The 15,107-nt window shown below is 48.5% G+C and overlaps 1 protein-coding gene across 1 annotated transcript in view; it reads left to right on the forward strand.

The window, feature by feature from the left end:
• MYT1L (myelin transcription factor 1 like) overlaps positions 1–15,107 on the forward strand; it is a 421,026-nt gene that overhangs the window by 216,352 nt on the left and 189,567 nt on the right. The window contains exon 4 of the mRNA XM_024995855.2: positions 9,314–9,456. The gene's annotated coding sequence lies outside the window, so the exon portion shown is untranslated. The remainder of the gene's footprint in view (positions 1–9,313; positions 9,457–15,107) is intronic.

Genomic DNA, 15,107 nt, shown 5'->3' on the forward strand with positions numbered 1-15,107 from the left:
GGGGTTGCCATTGCCTTCTCCGCACACAGTACAGATGTTGGTAAATTCAAGCTGGTGGAAGGTGGTTAAAACCCAGGCCGCCTGGATGAAGGTTAAGATGTGAAGACAGTCTGAGGCAGGCAATCAAACCCCATCCGATGGCAGCTGCTTTAGGAAGGGCTGCCTCACTGAAGGACCGATGCAGGCTGACAGGACGTGAGATGTCAGACAGAGACAGACATATACTGCACGACCTCACCTGAACGTGGAATCTAGAAATACAGCAAACGAGTGAACATAGCAAAAAGAGCAGACTCACAGATACAGGGCTTCCCAGGTGGCGCTAGTGGTGAAGAATCCGCCTCCCAGCGCAGGAAACACAAGAGATGCAGGTTCGATCCCTGGGTCAGGAAGATCCCCTGGAGGAGGAAACGGCAGCCCACTCCAGGGTTCATGCCTGGAGAATCCCATGAATGGAGGAGCCTGCTGGGCTACAGTCCACGGGGTCGCAAAGGGTCGGACACGACTGAGCTGGCTTAGCACAGATACAGAGAACAAGCCGGTGGCGACCAACGAGCTAAGCGGGGCTGACGGGTGGGGGTGGGGAGGCCCAAACCGCCGAGTGCGAACAGCGCAGCGGAGCCGCGCGGGTGAGGAGCGCAGCCAGGGGTTTGTGGGTGTGGTTGGAAAGCACTCTTTAGAGTGCGCGAATTGTTTTAATTCAAAAAATGTATACACAAAAATAAATGAATAAAATATTTACCTGAAAATACACACTCAGCAAGGTGGCAGTGACAACCAGTGTTATGGTTCACACTGAAGCTCTACGTTTTAGCTTTGGATATATTTGTGGCTTTGTACACGTGTAACTGAATTTTAGGATCATAAGTGGTTCTTGTTAACCTTTGATTTGAATCTTGTAGCTCTCTACAATTTGATGGGTTTTGAGAAATGTATCAGTTTTATAATTTTGATTATTACACCCAACAGTCAAATATTTCAATCTAAAACTATCTGACATCTTATAGTGAAAGAAAATGGGGGAAATTATTCAACTGAAAAAGTTTACTTTTCAAGACGCTTCTCTAAAATGTACTTATTTTACTATAAAGAAATAGACGTGTCTTGTTCACCTGGACCCTCTTAGATATTTTAAGTGCTCCATTATCTTGTCAATAGTTTCACCTCAAAAGCTTTAAGGTTATCAAAAACTGAGATTACATCTATCATTCAAGATTTCAGAGATTATCGGGTTGGAAAAGAGTTGAAAAGTCAACCTCCTGATATGTCCGGGTCCACCTGGACATATTTAATCACCCCACGACTGTGACATCAATGATCTCTTCAGCATCCCCATTGTGCTTTTCATAATAGTAATATTCTTATTATTAAAAAAGAGGAAAGCACTTGTGTGCTTTAACTTAAAAAGTTAACGCTGAGTTTGCACATGGTTGGTCCCAACTACAAATCTTTGAGCAGAAATTGGCAAGTGTAGCTGTGATTGTGCAATAAATACATATGTGGGAGGTTTGCCCGAAAATGAAATAAACCTCAGTGGGAGTTGATGGGGGAACATCATCACTACAGTACAGATACATCCATGGGACTTGAATTTTAAAACGTCAACTAAATGGAACTGGTGGGGGAGCGGCTGCGACCCGTTTGCAAATCACCAAAATTGGGCAAAAAGCCGGTGGTGCGCTCCGTCTGTAAGCGTGAAGGGTCCGGGCGAGGGTGTGGGGGAAGGGTCCGCCCTGGCGGCCAGCGGCGCCCCTCCGCCCGTTCACACCCTCGCAGTCCCTTCACCCCACGAGGATGCGCAGACCCGCCACCCGCAGGGGTCCCCGCTTCTCCAGGGGCATCAAAGCCCTGCGGAGGAAGCAGCAGGACTCGGAGAGGTCTGGGTGGAGGAACTGCGGGGGCAAATTCCAGCTCGGCCCCGACTGGACCGCCCCACAGAGCTCCTCCCACCCAGCTCCCCAAAGAGCCCTCAGTTTCCCCCATAAACTGGAAACGTCGGTCTTTGCCAGAAGCCCTCCATTCACCGTGGAGACCGTGCCCTGGGCAGTGAGCCTGAGTCACCTGTGAAACAGACCCTATTTCCCAGGACCGCTGCTGAAATTAAACCTGTTCTCTTCCCCACGCACCTCAATTCACATTTTTGGGAAAAGTCATTAAACTTATCCCACAAGCCTGTGCCATTCCTCTGTTCCAGCTTCCTGTTCAAAATCCATGTGCTTGAGTCATCAGTCCCACCTGAGGCAGACGCCCTGTTGTGATCACGCTGTGGGCTCCCACTAACCATCACCAGAGCCCCAGGAGGCCAGAAAACTGGGCCTTGCGGGGCACGGTCGCCTGTCCGGGGTCAGTGTGTCTGGGGTCCCGCTGTGTCTGGGGTCCCCGTGTGTCCGGGGTCACGGTGTATCCGGGATCACTGTTTCTGGGATCCCAGTGTGTCTGGGTTGTGGCTCCGATAGCATGCCATCCATCTTATCCTGACTCCCTCCAACCCCAGCCTTTCCATGAGCTTTCTCTCCTTGGGCTCCCCGAGACGCAGACCTGGGAGGGCTCCATCGCTTCCCACGGGATGCACAGCTCCATCCGTGCTCCCAGGAGGGAGGCGGGGCAGTGCTCCAGAGGGCGGCCAGACGCAAGGGCAGTAAGCCCACATGAAACCAGAAAGTCAGCCAGCAAGGCCGAGGCTGTGGTTCATTGGGGAAGCGTGTGCTTTCCCTCAACCCCGACGCTGAGGACGAGGAGGGACCTGGGCATTACTTCTGAACCCCCTCTAAAGTGGGGCAGACAGTCAGGTCAGTGGCAGGGAGGACACGGCCAGGATCCTCAGGAGGAGGAGGGCAATGGAGGGACATGTTCCAGCATCCTAGGGAGAGTTGCTCCATCTAGATTCTTCACTCAGATAATTATTGTGGAAATAGGGAAAAAGAAAAAAGACCTCCCAGTGTCTTTCTTGGGGCGCGATGGAGGAAACGCAGAATTGCGGCTCTGAGTCTAGGCTCAGGAACCCGACAAGCAACCGCACGGCAGCAGGTGAAGACAGAGCATGCTGGGTGCTGCCGTGCGAGACCCCAGAACAGAGCGGGGAACATGGGAGCCTGGGGGTCTGAGGGAGGTGAAGACAGAGCGTTCTGGGCGCTGCCGCATGAGACCCCAGAGAAGAGCGGGGGACACAGGAGCCTGGGGGTCTGCAGGAGGCCACGGGGCTCGCACTGCACATACCAGCTGTTCGCTCCGCAGGGCCTGTTTTTTTCCTGTGTTCTAGAGACACAAATGTAAGTGAGCCACAGTCCCATCAGGGAGGAAGCCTCCCGTCACTCCCGAAGGGGAGGCTTGTGGAGAGAAAGGCCTTGACACCAAAAGGCAGAACTGATACGGAAAGCTGGCAGATGTGGGCCTGGAAGGTGTGGAAAGAGGACATTAGGAGGGAAGAGAGAAGGGACTGGAAAAAGCTGGTGTGTGATGGAAAAGAGATGCAATCAAGAGGAAATCACTGTGGACTAATCATCTGGGCAACAGACAATTGAAACAAAATGAAAGAATTTTACTCGTTGGTCTCAAAACCAGAGACATTACTTTGTCAATAAAGATCCATCTAGTCAACACTATGGTTTTTCCAGTGGTCATGTATGGATGTGAGAGTTGGACTGTGAAGAAAGCTGAGCACCAAAGAATTGATGCTTTTGAACTGTGGTGTCAGAGAAGACTCTTGAGAGTCCCTTGGACTGCAAGGAGATCCAACCAGTCCATCCTAAAGGAGATTAGTCCTGGGTGTTCATTGGAGGGAATGACGCTGAAGCTGAAACTCCAGTACTTTGGCCACCTCATGTGAAGAACTGACTCACTGGAAAAGACCCTGATGTGGGCAAAGATTGAATGCAGGAGGAAAAGGGGACAACAGAGGATGAGATGGTTGGATGGCATCACTGACTCAATGGACATGAGTCTGAGTAAACTCCGGGAGTTGGTGATGGACAGGGAGGCCTGGCGTGCTGCAGTCCATGGGGTCGCAAAGAATCGGACAGGACTGAGCGACTGAACTGAACTGAACTGAACAGGCATAAATGCTTGTACTCAATACACGAATCTAGTTAGAGTCAACTCAAAATAAAGATGGGGTTCTAGATGACTGTTTTCTAGAAGGAAAGGATTAAAAAAAAAAAACCTGCTGTGTTGTCTCTGTGCTCCTCTCAGAACGTAGCTTTCCTGTGAAGAGATGAACAGGTGTTAGACTTTTCGTGTTAAAAAAGTAAAAGATGGCAGATTCAAGAACGTTGGCTTCTTCTCTTACCTCAAATCCCACTAAAATAACAGAAGAGTCATGTGCATTAAAAAAAAAGACACAGAACAGAGGGGAGCCGATGGCGACCTGTCCGAGGCTAGAGGGCAGCGACAGGTGAGGATGGAGGTGCAGGAAGGGGGGTGGGCTCAGACCCTCCCCAGGACGCTCACACCTCCAGGACCCGCAGGTTCAGGCCCCACGGGAGGTGAGATGACGCTGCACTCTTAACCGGTGAGTTGGTTGAAAGGTTAAAAGCTGTGTAGACCCCAGAGATCTTTTCCTTCCAGCATCTCTGCTGGGTTATTTATTTATTTCCTTCCAGCATCTCCAGGTTTATTCTCTGGTGGAACAGAGCAGAGGGCTCTTGGTGGGCTGAGGCTGGACACTGTGCTGAAAGCCGGACCCAGAGGAAGGGCAGAGGCTGAGTATTCAGCCCCTCGCGATCCCCCTGATCTTCTCCCAAGCGGGTTCCTCAGGTGAGAGGTGCCTATTTATCAACTGACTGGTTCAAAACACCCTCTGTAGCTCTCACTCTGTAGCAGACACAATCCAGTGATGTGCCCCTTTTTGAAAGTTTTATAAACTCTTTATAAGCTCTTCTGTGGTGACCCCTTTACAAATGAGGAAACTGATGCAGAGAAAAAATTCCGTAACTCACCAAGAGCACTCAGGCACGCAGCGGAAGCCTGGACTCGAAGCCCATGCTGCCTGGGCACAGCGTCCACTCACCGCACGCGGACCACACACCTGACACAGACGCCCCAGATCCAGGTGCATCATCCATGGCAGCGTGAGCAGGGCATCCATCCAGGACACGCCAGTGCTGCCCAGGTACGTGCTAGCAACCGCCAAGGATCCTCAGACGCCTGCGAACATCCTCTAATAGGAAGGAAACCAGAACAAGCCAACAAACAGAATGGAAAAGAGACAAAACCAAACTGGAGGAAAGAAGAGTCTTGAGAGTCCCTTGGACTGCAAGGAGATCCAACCAGGCCATCCTAAAGGAAATCAGTCCTGAATATTCACTGATGCTGAAGCTGAAACTCCAGTACTTTGGCCACCTGATGGGAAGAACTGAATCTTTGGAAAAGACCCTGATGCTGAGAAAGATTGAAGGCGGGAGGAGAAAGGGACGACAGCGGATGAGATGGTTGGATGGCATCACCGACTCAGTGGACATGAGTTTGAGCAAGCTCTGGGAGCTGGTGGTGGACAGGGAGGCCTGGTGTGCTGCAGTCCATGGGGCCCAAAGAGTCGGAGGTGACTGAGCGACCGAACAACGACAGTAGTTGATGTACAATGGTGTGTTGGTTTCAGGTGTACAAGAAAGTGACCCAGTTCTGTGTGTACACACATCCACTCTTTTTCAGAGTCTTTTCCCATAAGGTTGTTACCAAGTATTGAGTAGAGTCCCCTGACCCAACAGAGGTCCTTGCTGACCATCTATTGTTGACTATTTATGTACACTAGTGTGTATATGTTATTAAGAATCCCAAACTCCTGCTTTATCCCTCCCCCGCTACATTTGTACGTCTGTGCCTCCTGCTGTTCATGATGACACTGGTCTTTGCAGCCTATGGACCACAGGAGGTCTGAGTGGAGGCTGAAGGCTCTCGGGTCCTGGGACGAGGGGAGTGCTCCACGGAACCTGGGTCTCGGCTGAGCTGGACGAGGGGGTGAGCAGGAGCTGTGGCCTGGCCCCCAGGAGGAGAGCGCGGCCAGCCTCCTCCCGCCGTCCTCCCCTCCCCACCCCTCCGCCCCACTGGAGACCGACAAACGCACACCTCCTGAAAATGGCACGTCCCCACAAGAGCTGACCAATTCCCAAGGCTTTCAAGGCTCTCTTAGGGGTCCCTGTTACCAAAGGTGCTGAACACAGCTGTTCCAACGTCTATATTTAACACTAGCCAAGTAAAGACACTCTTGGTTCCCAGCAGAACCGTTCTTCGAGGCTCCAAATGGGCCCTGAATTGCCGGGGGTTCCGGTGGTCCCCGGAGGCCCCCAGGAGCTCAGGGCACCTCTCAGCCGCGTGGCTCGCGGGCCTGGGGGTACTGCTGGTGTTTCTGTAATGCACGTGAGCGGGGAGCCACCACGAGCCGTTAGCAAAAGCACGAAGCAGAAGGGGCACTAATTTACAAATTAGCAAGGAGCAAATCTGCCTCAGAGTGGCCCACCCCGCTCTTCACGTCACATTCACAGGGTCAGAGTCCTCAGACTGCTCGTCACAGTTTCTCTGATGGTCTTTTTAAAAGGTTAGAAGAAAAAATTAGAGAGAGTGAAAATTATATCAAAGTAGCTTTTTAAGCACTTTATACACATAATGAGACTAAAGGTGACCCTGTTTATGATTTGTTATATATGGAGAAGTGCTTCCAGATTCCTGCCTGGAATAGCCTCTCCTGTTTCATCCTCAGGAAACACATTTTAAAAATAACGAAAGGAGGGAGGAAGGGAAGGAAGCAATAGAGAAACTTGGTTTTCTTCTGTCCAAAATGCAAACATTTCAAAGAAAGGGTCATGTATGTCTCTTTCATGACAAGACTGAATTTCAGTCTATCTCTTAATATATAATCAGTCTAAAAACCAAAAACGAAGTTATCAATCATCCTTGAATTGGGGACAAAGAATGCTCTTTATTCACTACATGACTCATCTAAAAACTAAGCAATACCTAGTCCTCTTAAATGGAGAAAGTCAAAATCTGTCCTAGGTCATGAATGTTAACAAAGGTAAAGTTAAAATGAATTTTATAATACAGCCATTTATAACGCAGTGGTCTTAAACTGAGCGTCTACTTCAGATCGCTTCTTTACTATGTACTGTTTTAAGAGGAGACAATGATGTGAGATCCTGGGAAGGGAACCCCCCACCCACATGAACCCCTTCCTCGCCACCACCCGCCGCCCCAGATGCCCGGGGCGGTCAACCCACGGCATGCTGGGCACAGGTGTGAGCGCTGGTTCACTCTCTGCACCATTCTTTCAGCTGCGTGTGGATCATCCACGATTATCTCAAAGCAGGTAGTTTAAAAGGAAGTGGAATGAGTGCAGTTATTTCATGCAATGCAAACGCCATAAGGAAGCCCAGAGCCCCACCTGAGTGACGGTGGACGCGGGCAGCTGAGGCAGCGGGACTGAACGCCCGCAGGCGCCCGCTGTCGGTGCCGTTTGTGTTTGGCAACTAAGCTGCTCACTAAACGCTTCGGGAGCTCACCCTGGAAGTCCTCTCAAATCACCACAAGCGGCAGGGGCGGCAGGGGCGGAAGCGGGCAGGACCTCGGGGCGCGGCGCTCCGTCCGCACCCGAGTTCCCGGCAGGCCGCGTCTTCCGAGCGCACGTCCCTGAGGGGCTCCGTCGTTTCTTACGCAAGGAGACGCGTTTTGTTCAAAGAACTGGCTCAGGAGCCTTCATTCTGTTTTTTGAACTTCTGCCTTAACTTCTGTTTTACATCTCAGTCATCTTAAATCAAAATAGACATGCATTTAGTCAGAAGCATCAAATACACTTCAAGGGCATTTAGCCTGTAATCCATCTGTCAATGAGTTTTTAATCTACATCCGACACATGACTAGGGGGTGAAGACCCCTCTAGGGGAGACGTGGTGTCTCCTGCTGACAGCCACCCTAACTTCTGTCTGTCTTCCAAAGGGGCACAGGGTGTCTCATGTTTGTGGGGAACCCCAGCTCCCTGTGAGCCTGAGGGAACCAGGGAAGTCTGTCACCAGGGTGGAAGAGCAGACTCAGTGGTATTAGGAGGAGCGGGTCCGAGAAAGGCTGAGAGCCGGCGGCATCTACATGGGAAGGAGAATGTTTTCTCAGCCCGCTGATGTATTTCTGAATGTGGGAGTGGAGAACAGAGCATGCGCCAAACGAAACGTTGTCCACAGATTAGGGTCTCACAGATCCTAATTGCGCTCGAGGAGAGCCTATCCTTTTCCTGACGGCCCCTCAGGGTATGCTTTGTCCTTGCAGGGTAGAACCTCACAGATTCCCTGAAAAGAAGGGGAACCGTGGGATGCTCCCTCGGCCCTTTAGGAAATGCTTAGAGCCGTGGAGGTGACTTTCTGGGATTACCAGAAAAGCGAAATGTGTAAATTAGTTGCTGAAATGTGATTTTGAGCAACGTGTTGGCGATGTATCGGATAAAGTGGCTTTGATCATTAATAGATCATCCTTTTCACTCATTTTTCAATCACGTAATTGTTTTGCTTTGTGTTGGCTGATTTATAAGATTTATTTAAATTTTTCTACTTTGATGTTCTTCATATGATGAGAATTAAGATGCATTTTCATAAAACCACTGCCTCGAATGCCATTCAAACCACTGGTAACCAATTTAGTAACATCTCAGAACATCTTCAGAATAACTGTGCCCACTATGCAAATATTCATCATAGAAGATTATGCACAAAGGCCGTTTTAAACACTACATTTGGTTGTTGCTTTATAGTTACAACAAATAAAAATTTTTAGTGAATACTTAAGAGGTAGTACTTTCTTTCCTTTTTCATTAGCAAACAGCGTGTCCTTGTAAAGCCTTTTCTGTGGGAAGGACTGTAGCTTGTTTGCTGTCCTTTGAATGGAGAAGATGAAGAAACTAAAGACACGTCTGACGGCCTATGGCAGCAGAAGCGCTGTGTTGACACAGACACATTGTTCTGTGTCCCAACTCACTCCTAAATGTTTCATACGGCCTTTATGACTTTCAGACTCAATCAAAACTAGCTCTTACACTTGGTTTTAGGAGAATGTGGTTGCAGTTTTGTGTAATCTTGACATCACAAACAGTAGTTTAGTTTTCTAAAGAGATTTTCCTATAAGGAATTACTGATGGAGAATGAGTCCCCGTGACACTGTTCCCAGGGCCCCCGGAGCGCCGTGGCATGCCCCCGGAGCGTCCCGGCGTGTCCGTGTGCCAGCTGGTTGTCATCAGCTCTCCTCCTCAAGGCGAGCCTCCCTGGTGTTTGGACCCCCAGGTAGGACCCTTCCTGCACTATGGAAATCGGCTTCACTCCTCTGCCCTCTGCTTCTTCTCTAGACCGACTGCACCTCGTGGAGGAGGAAAAAATGTAGTTATCGAGTCCAGTCAAGAGTCTGTGTCTCTGGAACTATCCACAACATCCCGTCGGGGAAGGGTCCAGGTGGTCCACAGACGCATGGCGATCCAAGGGCCACGTAAAGGTAAGGATCCGCGCCCGACTCCAGGCTCCGCGTGCAGACGTGTGTACTGCCTCAACGTATACTTGAGAAAGCACAAAGTCAGGTTTGTGATGGAGGATTCTGTATTTGATCAAGGGTAGAATGTCCCTTAACCTTCATAAACTCAGTACAATGTCAGAAATTATCACTATTACTAAACAGAGATTCAAATGGTTTTGTATCCAATTACAACATTATCTAGAAAATAATTTCACAGCCAGATTAACAGCTCTGTTCAGCCTTTGTCAGTTGTGGGGGCTTCTTTGTACAGCATGCCTGCTCAGCTGCTTCAGTTGTGTCCGACTCTGTGTGACCCCATGGACTATAACCTGCCAGGCTCCTCTGTCCATGGGATTCTCCAGGCAAGGATACTGAAGTGGGCTGCCATGCCCTCCTCCAGGGGATCTCCCCGGCCCAGGGATCAAAGCCGTGTCTCTTGGGTCTCCTGCACTGGTAGGTGGGTTCTTTCCACCAGCGCTACCTGGGAAGTCCCTTTGTACAGAGCTGCTTTACAATTAGATCTCTCTTTCCACCGCTAGTCCACTCAGGGACTCTGTCTTTAAGGAAGTTAGACGTGTCTTTAGTGAGGGCCTGCGTGCTCTGTCCGGGGTCATCCCAGGACGCTTCAGTTAGGGATGATCAGCCTCCCTTGGTGCTGCCTTGGCCCATGAGAGTCAGGTCCTTGGAAACGCCCAGTTATGGCTAATGTTCTTCCTTAAGGGTTTTTAAATTGTGGTGAAGTACACAGAATGTAAAAGTGACCGCCTGAACCATCTCTAAGTGCACAGTTCACCAGCATGGAGCACATCCACAGAGCTGAGCACTACCGTCTCTGCCCGTCCCCAGAACCTGTTCGTCTCCCCAGATTTAAACTCTGTCTCCACTAAGCACTCACCCCTGCCTCCTCCTGGCTTCTGGAAACCACCAGCCACTTCCTGTCTCCCTGAATTGACCTGCTCTAGGGGCCCCGTACGAGCGGAACTATACAGTATCGTTACTTTGGCAGTGGTTTAGTCACTAAGTCGTGTCTGACTCTTTGCAACCCCATGGACTGCAGTCCACTAGTGACTGGTTATTTTAACAGCGTGACATTGTAGCCGGCATCAGAATCCCCTTCTTAAGACTGAATAAGATTCTGTGGCAGGCAGAGACCACATTAGCTTTATCCACTCTCTGTAAATGGATGTTTGGGTTGCTTCCACCTTTTGGTTACTAAGAATAATGACACTATGAAGGGGTGTACAAATATTTGTTTGAATCTCTGCTTTCAGTTCTGCTCATGGATATACCCAGATGTGAAACTGTTCGATCGGATGTTAATTTTTTAAGGAACTTCCCTACTGTTTTCCATCGTGGCTGCTGCATTTTACACTCTCACCAGCCATGCACAAGGGTTCCAGTTTCTCCACATACTCAGCAGCACCTTGCTTTCTGTGTGGTTTTGCTTTTACCATAGCCATGTGATGGCTGTGAAGTGGTATCTTGCTGTGGTTTTGACTTACGTTTTCCTGATGATAGTAAGGCTGAGGACCCTTTCATGTACTCATTGGGCCCTTGTGTATCTTCTGTGGGTAAATGTCTGTTGAAGCTTCTTGCCTTAATCAGAAAGCTTTGTTGTTGTCACTGAGTTATAAGAGTTATTTATATATTCTGGCTATTAAGCCCTTATTGGATAAATGGTTTGCAAATGTTTTTTCCCGTTCTGTAGTTTGCCTTGGCGTTTGGTTGGCAGTGTCCTTTGACAGCGAAACGGTTTTAATTCTGACAGAGTCCAATTTATCCTTCTTTTGTTCTGTGGCTCTTGGTCTCATATCCAAGGAATCATTGCCAAGTCTAACATCATGAAGATTTTCCTATATATTTTCTGTTCAGAGCTGTATAGTCTTCGCTCCTATGTTTGGCTCTGAGTTTTGACCCAAATGGAGTGACTTTTTGTATATGGGGTAAGATAAGGGTCCAGTGTCATTCTTCTCATGTAAATACCCAGTTTCCCAACACCATTTGTTGAAAGGACTGCCCTTTCCCCTGAGTGGTCTTGCCACCCTTGTCAGGAGCCATCTGACCGCATGTGAAGGTGTATCTACGGCTGTCTGTTCTGCTCCATTGTGCTGTCTGTGTCTTTACACCGGTGCCACACTATTCTGGTTACTGTAAATTTGTAGTGAGTTTTGAAATCAGGAAATACGAAACTTCCAAATTTGTTCTTCTTTTTCAAGATTGTGTTGGCTATTTGGGGGTTCCTGGAGAGTCCATATGAATTGTAGGATGGATCTTCTTCTGCAAAACAGTGACGTTGGACTTTTGATGGGGATTATTTTGAAATTATAAATTGCATGGCCAAGTTTCTTAATCAGACAGAAATAGAGGATTTCATACTTTATGGTAGTGAACTTTCCTGTCCAATTTGAACATGCAACATTACCGTAAATACATGTTTTTTCAGTTAAAAAAATAAGATTTTCTTTTCCTTTTTCTGATTCTGGTCTGGAAAACAATAAGCAATTATATAGGAATGATAAATATAAACTTTTACACAAATCTGCGCTGAGAATGAAGAGACAGTTTCTGTTAAATTTCTTAAAACTCAGAATTTTGAAATCAGTAGTTCCTTAGTAGAAAACCACCAATGTCATGGAATATTCCACCTGGTCTCTTCCATCAGGGTAAGCTTTCTGGCATTCAGAAGCTGTTTATTCATAATTAGAATCTAGAAGATACAAAACTTAGGTATGATAGGGCACCACTCAAGACCACGGTCAGCGCTAACAGTGTGGAGAGGTGCGGTGCATTTGAATGTGTGATCAGTGGCCCTCCTGTGTAATTTTTGACCAACAAAACCTACCAGTGCCTGAGCCTGGCCCTGGACATCAGCACCGGGTAAGCAGTAGATTCCTCCCAAACCCTGCAAGTCTGAGTGATTACTCTTACCACTCAGAGCTCAGTAAAGGCGAGATTAGAGGGCGTAAGTGATTCTGCTAAAAAGCTGTAGTTAATAAGTAGCCAAGACCACACAGACACCAGATGTGGGTGGCCAGTGATAAGATAGAAAGGAATTTTGTTCGGAGATCTACATTTTACACAAATCACTAATTCCAAGGAGCCTTCCCATTTCAACCACTAATGCAACTCTATTTCCAAGCCCAGTGAAAGTATTTCAGAAGTTAGCAGTAGAGTAGATGACAAACAAGGATGCAGAGGAGAGGGTTTGTTCATAACTACCCTTTCTGTCCCAGGTACCAAGGGATAACTGTGTATGAATCACTGTTTTCACATGGGCCCCATTTTTTCAACAATGTTGAGTACCTGTTTTGTGCCACGAACCCTTCTAGGCTCAGGAGATATAAGATGAATGAGGCATGGTCACAGTCCCCAGAGGGTCCCCATGGCAAGGACCACAGTAAACAGGCCTGAAGCTCCTTCCTTCAGGGCAGGGCAGAGCCTGGTCATTTCTGCTCCCAGCCCCTGCGAGGAGCTCGGTCACTTCTCATGGCAACCAGAGACCTGGGGAAGATGATTTAGGAGGATGAAAAAGAGATCTTCGCTCTGATTACAGATGGGAAAGATGTCTTTGCAGAGGACGTGACCCCAGAATTGGGTCTTGCAAGGTTAAGTCATTAGACATATGAATTGGGAGTGAGCTTCTATGCAGGAGAAAAACACAAAACCAGAGATGAAGTCGAGGCACAGGAATGGATGCCAGTCACTTGGCAAGTGCAGCTGCTTGTTTGGACAAAGGATTCGATTCCTCCTGGCTTATGTTTGGTGTTGGTGAAACAGATGTGACTTCTGCAGTCTGCGGGAAAGAATGTGGGATGGCTCCATCTCGCGGTCCTTTTGGAGGGAGCCTCCAGAATGGTCCGATCCAGTGCTCTTCATCCCAGAAGCTGATGGCTAGTTGCTCTCACTCTGCCCACCACCCTTTCCACCTCCAACGCCCAGCGTGATCACATTCGGCCATCCAGAGTCTTATCACCTGCTGCCCTGCAGTTGTTTGAGCTATAGATTCCCAGGAGTGTTCTTGCATTGGTTCTACTCTTTAGGTTACAGCTCAGCGTCAGAAGGGCACAGGGTAAGGGTCCATGGTTCCATCACCATTGCTCAACTGGCTGTGACCCCCCAGTACTCCGTGGACTTACTTCCTGTCCACACCCCCAGTTTCCCCGAGCACCCCCAGTCAAGAAGGACTCTGGGGCTTGCTCTTACGGAAGAAGTGAAAGTGCCACTCCACGAGGTTTAGATTTAGGGCATTTTCCGTCTCTGTGGCCCAGTTACCCACCACGGTTGCGAGCTGGGCACCTGTGGCTGCCCGCAGCTGCTACTCCAGGAAACTGAGTCTCCTCTGAGCCAGGGCCCAAGGAGGAGATCGCACTCCCAGCCAACGTCCACACTAAAGATATCACTCAAAATGAAATCAATATCTACTTCCCCCAAAAAACTCCATGAATTGTGTTCCGAATGGTGCCTACTTTAAAGAAAAGTGTGCTGTTCATCCAGAAGGAGGAATCCACTGAAATAGCTCCAGCCTCATATATCTCTGCTCTCTGACCCTTTGATGCAGATTTCTTTAAAACAGCTGACAAATACTGTTAGTTTCATCCGAGCCCTGCCGATTAACAGTTGTATTCCTCTGGGCAAATCCCTTCAAAGCCTTACTTTCTTTTTCTGAGAAATAGGGATAAAGGGCTAGATCGAGTGCAGTGGAGCCCACGACAACACTGCAGACTGCAAATGCTGGTGGTAAGTGCCAAGGGCTCAGCGTGTGTGCGCACCCAGTCGTGTCCCACTCTTTGCAACCCGTGGACTGAAGCCCGCCAGGTTTCTCTGTCCATGGGATTTTCCAAGCAAGAATACTGGGCTGCCATTTCCTCCTCCAGGGGATCTTCCCGACCCAGGAATGGAAACCGCATCTCCTGCATTGGCAGGAGTATCTCAGTATTCCCACTGAGCCACCTGGGAAAGCCCATGTTCCTTAAGTATCTGCTAGTACCAAACTCTGCCCTAATGATATCAGCCAAGTGCAGAAATCTAAGAAAAACTAAAGAGCCTCTTGATGAAGGTGAAACAGGAGAGAGAAAACGCTGACTTAAAGCTCAACATTTAGAAAACTAAGATCATGGCGTCTAGTCCCATCACTTCATGGCAAATAGATGGGGAAACAATGGAAACAGCGACAGACTTTATTTTCTTGGGCTCCAAAATCACTGTGGATGGTGACTTCAGCCTGGAATTAAAAGACACTTGCTCCTTGGAAGAAAAGCTGTGAAAAACCTAGACAGCATATTAAAAAGCCGAGACATTTTGCCAACTTTTAAAGGTCCATTTAGTCAAAACTATGATTTTTCCAGTAGTCATGTATGGATGTGAGTGTTGGACCATAAAGAAGGCTGAGCACCAAAGAATTGAAGCTTTTGAACTGTGGTGTTGGAGAAGACTCTTGAGAGTCCCTTGGACTGCAAAGAGATCAAACCAGTCCATCCTAAAGGAAATCAGTCATGAATATTCATTGGCAGGACTGATGTTGAAACTGAAGCTCCAATACTTTGTCCACCTGAGGCAAACTGACTCACTGGAAAAGACCTTGATGCTGGGAAAGATTGAAGGCAGGAGGAGAAGGGGACGACAGAGGATGAGAT

This window comes from Bos taurus, chromosome 8 (genome assembly GCF_002263795.3).
Source record: "Bos taurus isolate L1 Dominette 01449 registration number 42190680 breed Hereford chromosome 8, ARS-UCD2.0, whole genome shotgun sequence".
Classification (NCBI taxonomy): domain Eukaryota; kingdom Metazoa; phylum Chordata; class Mammalia; order Artiodactyla; family Bovidae; genus Bos; species Bos taurus.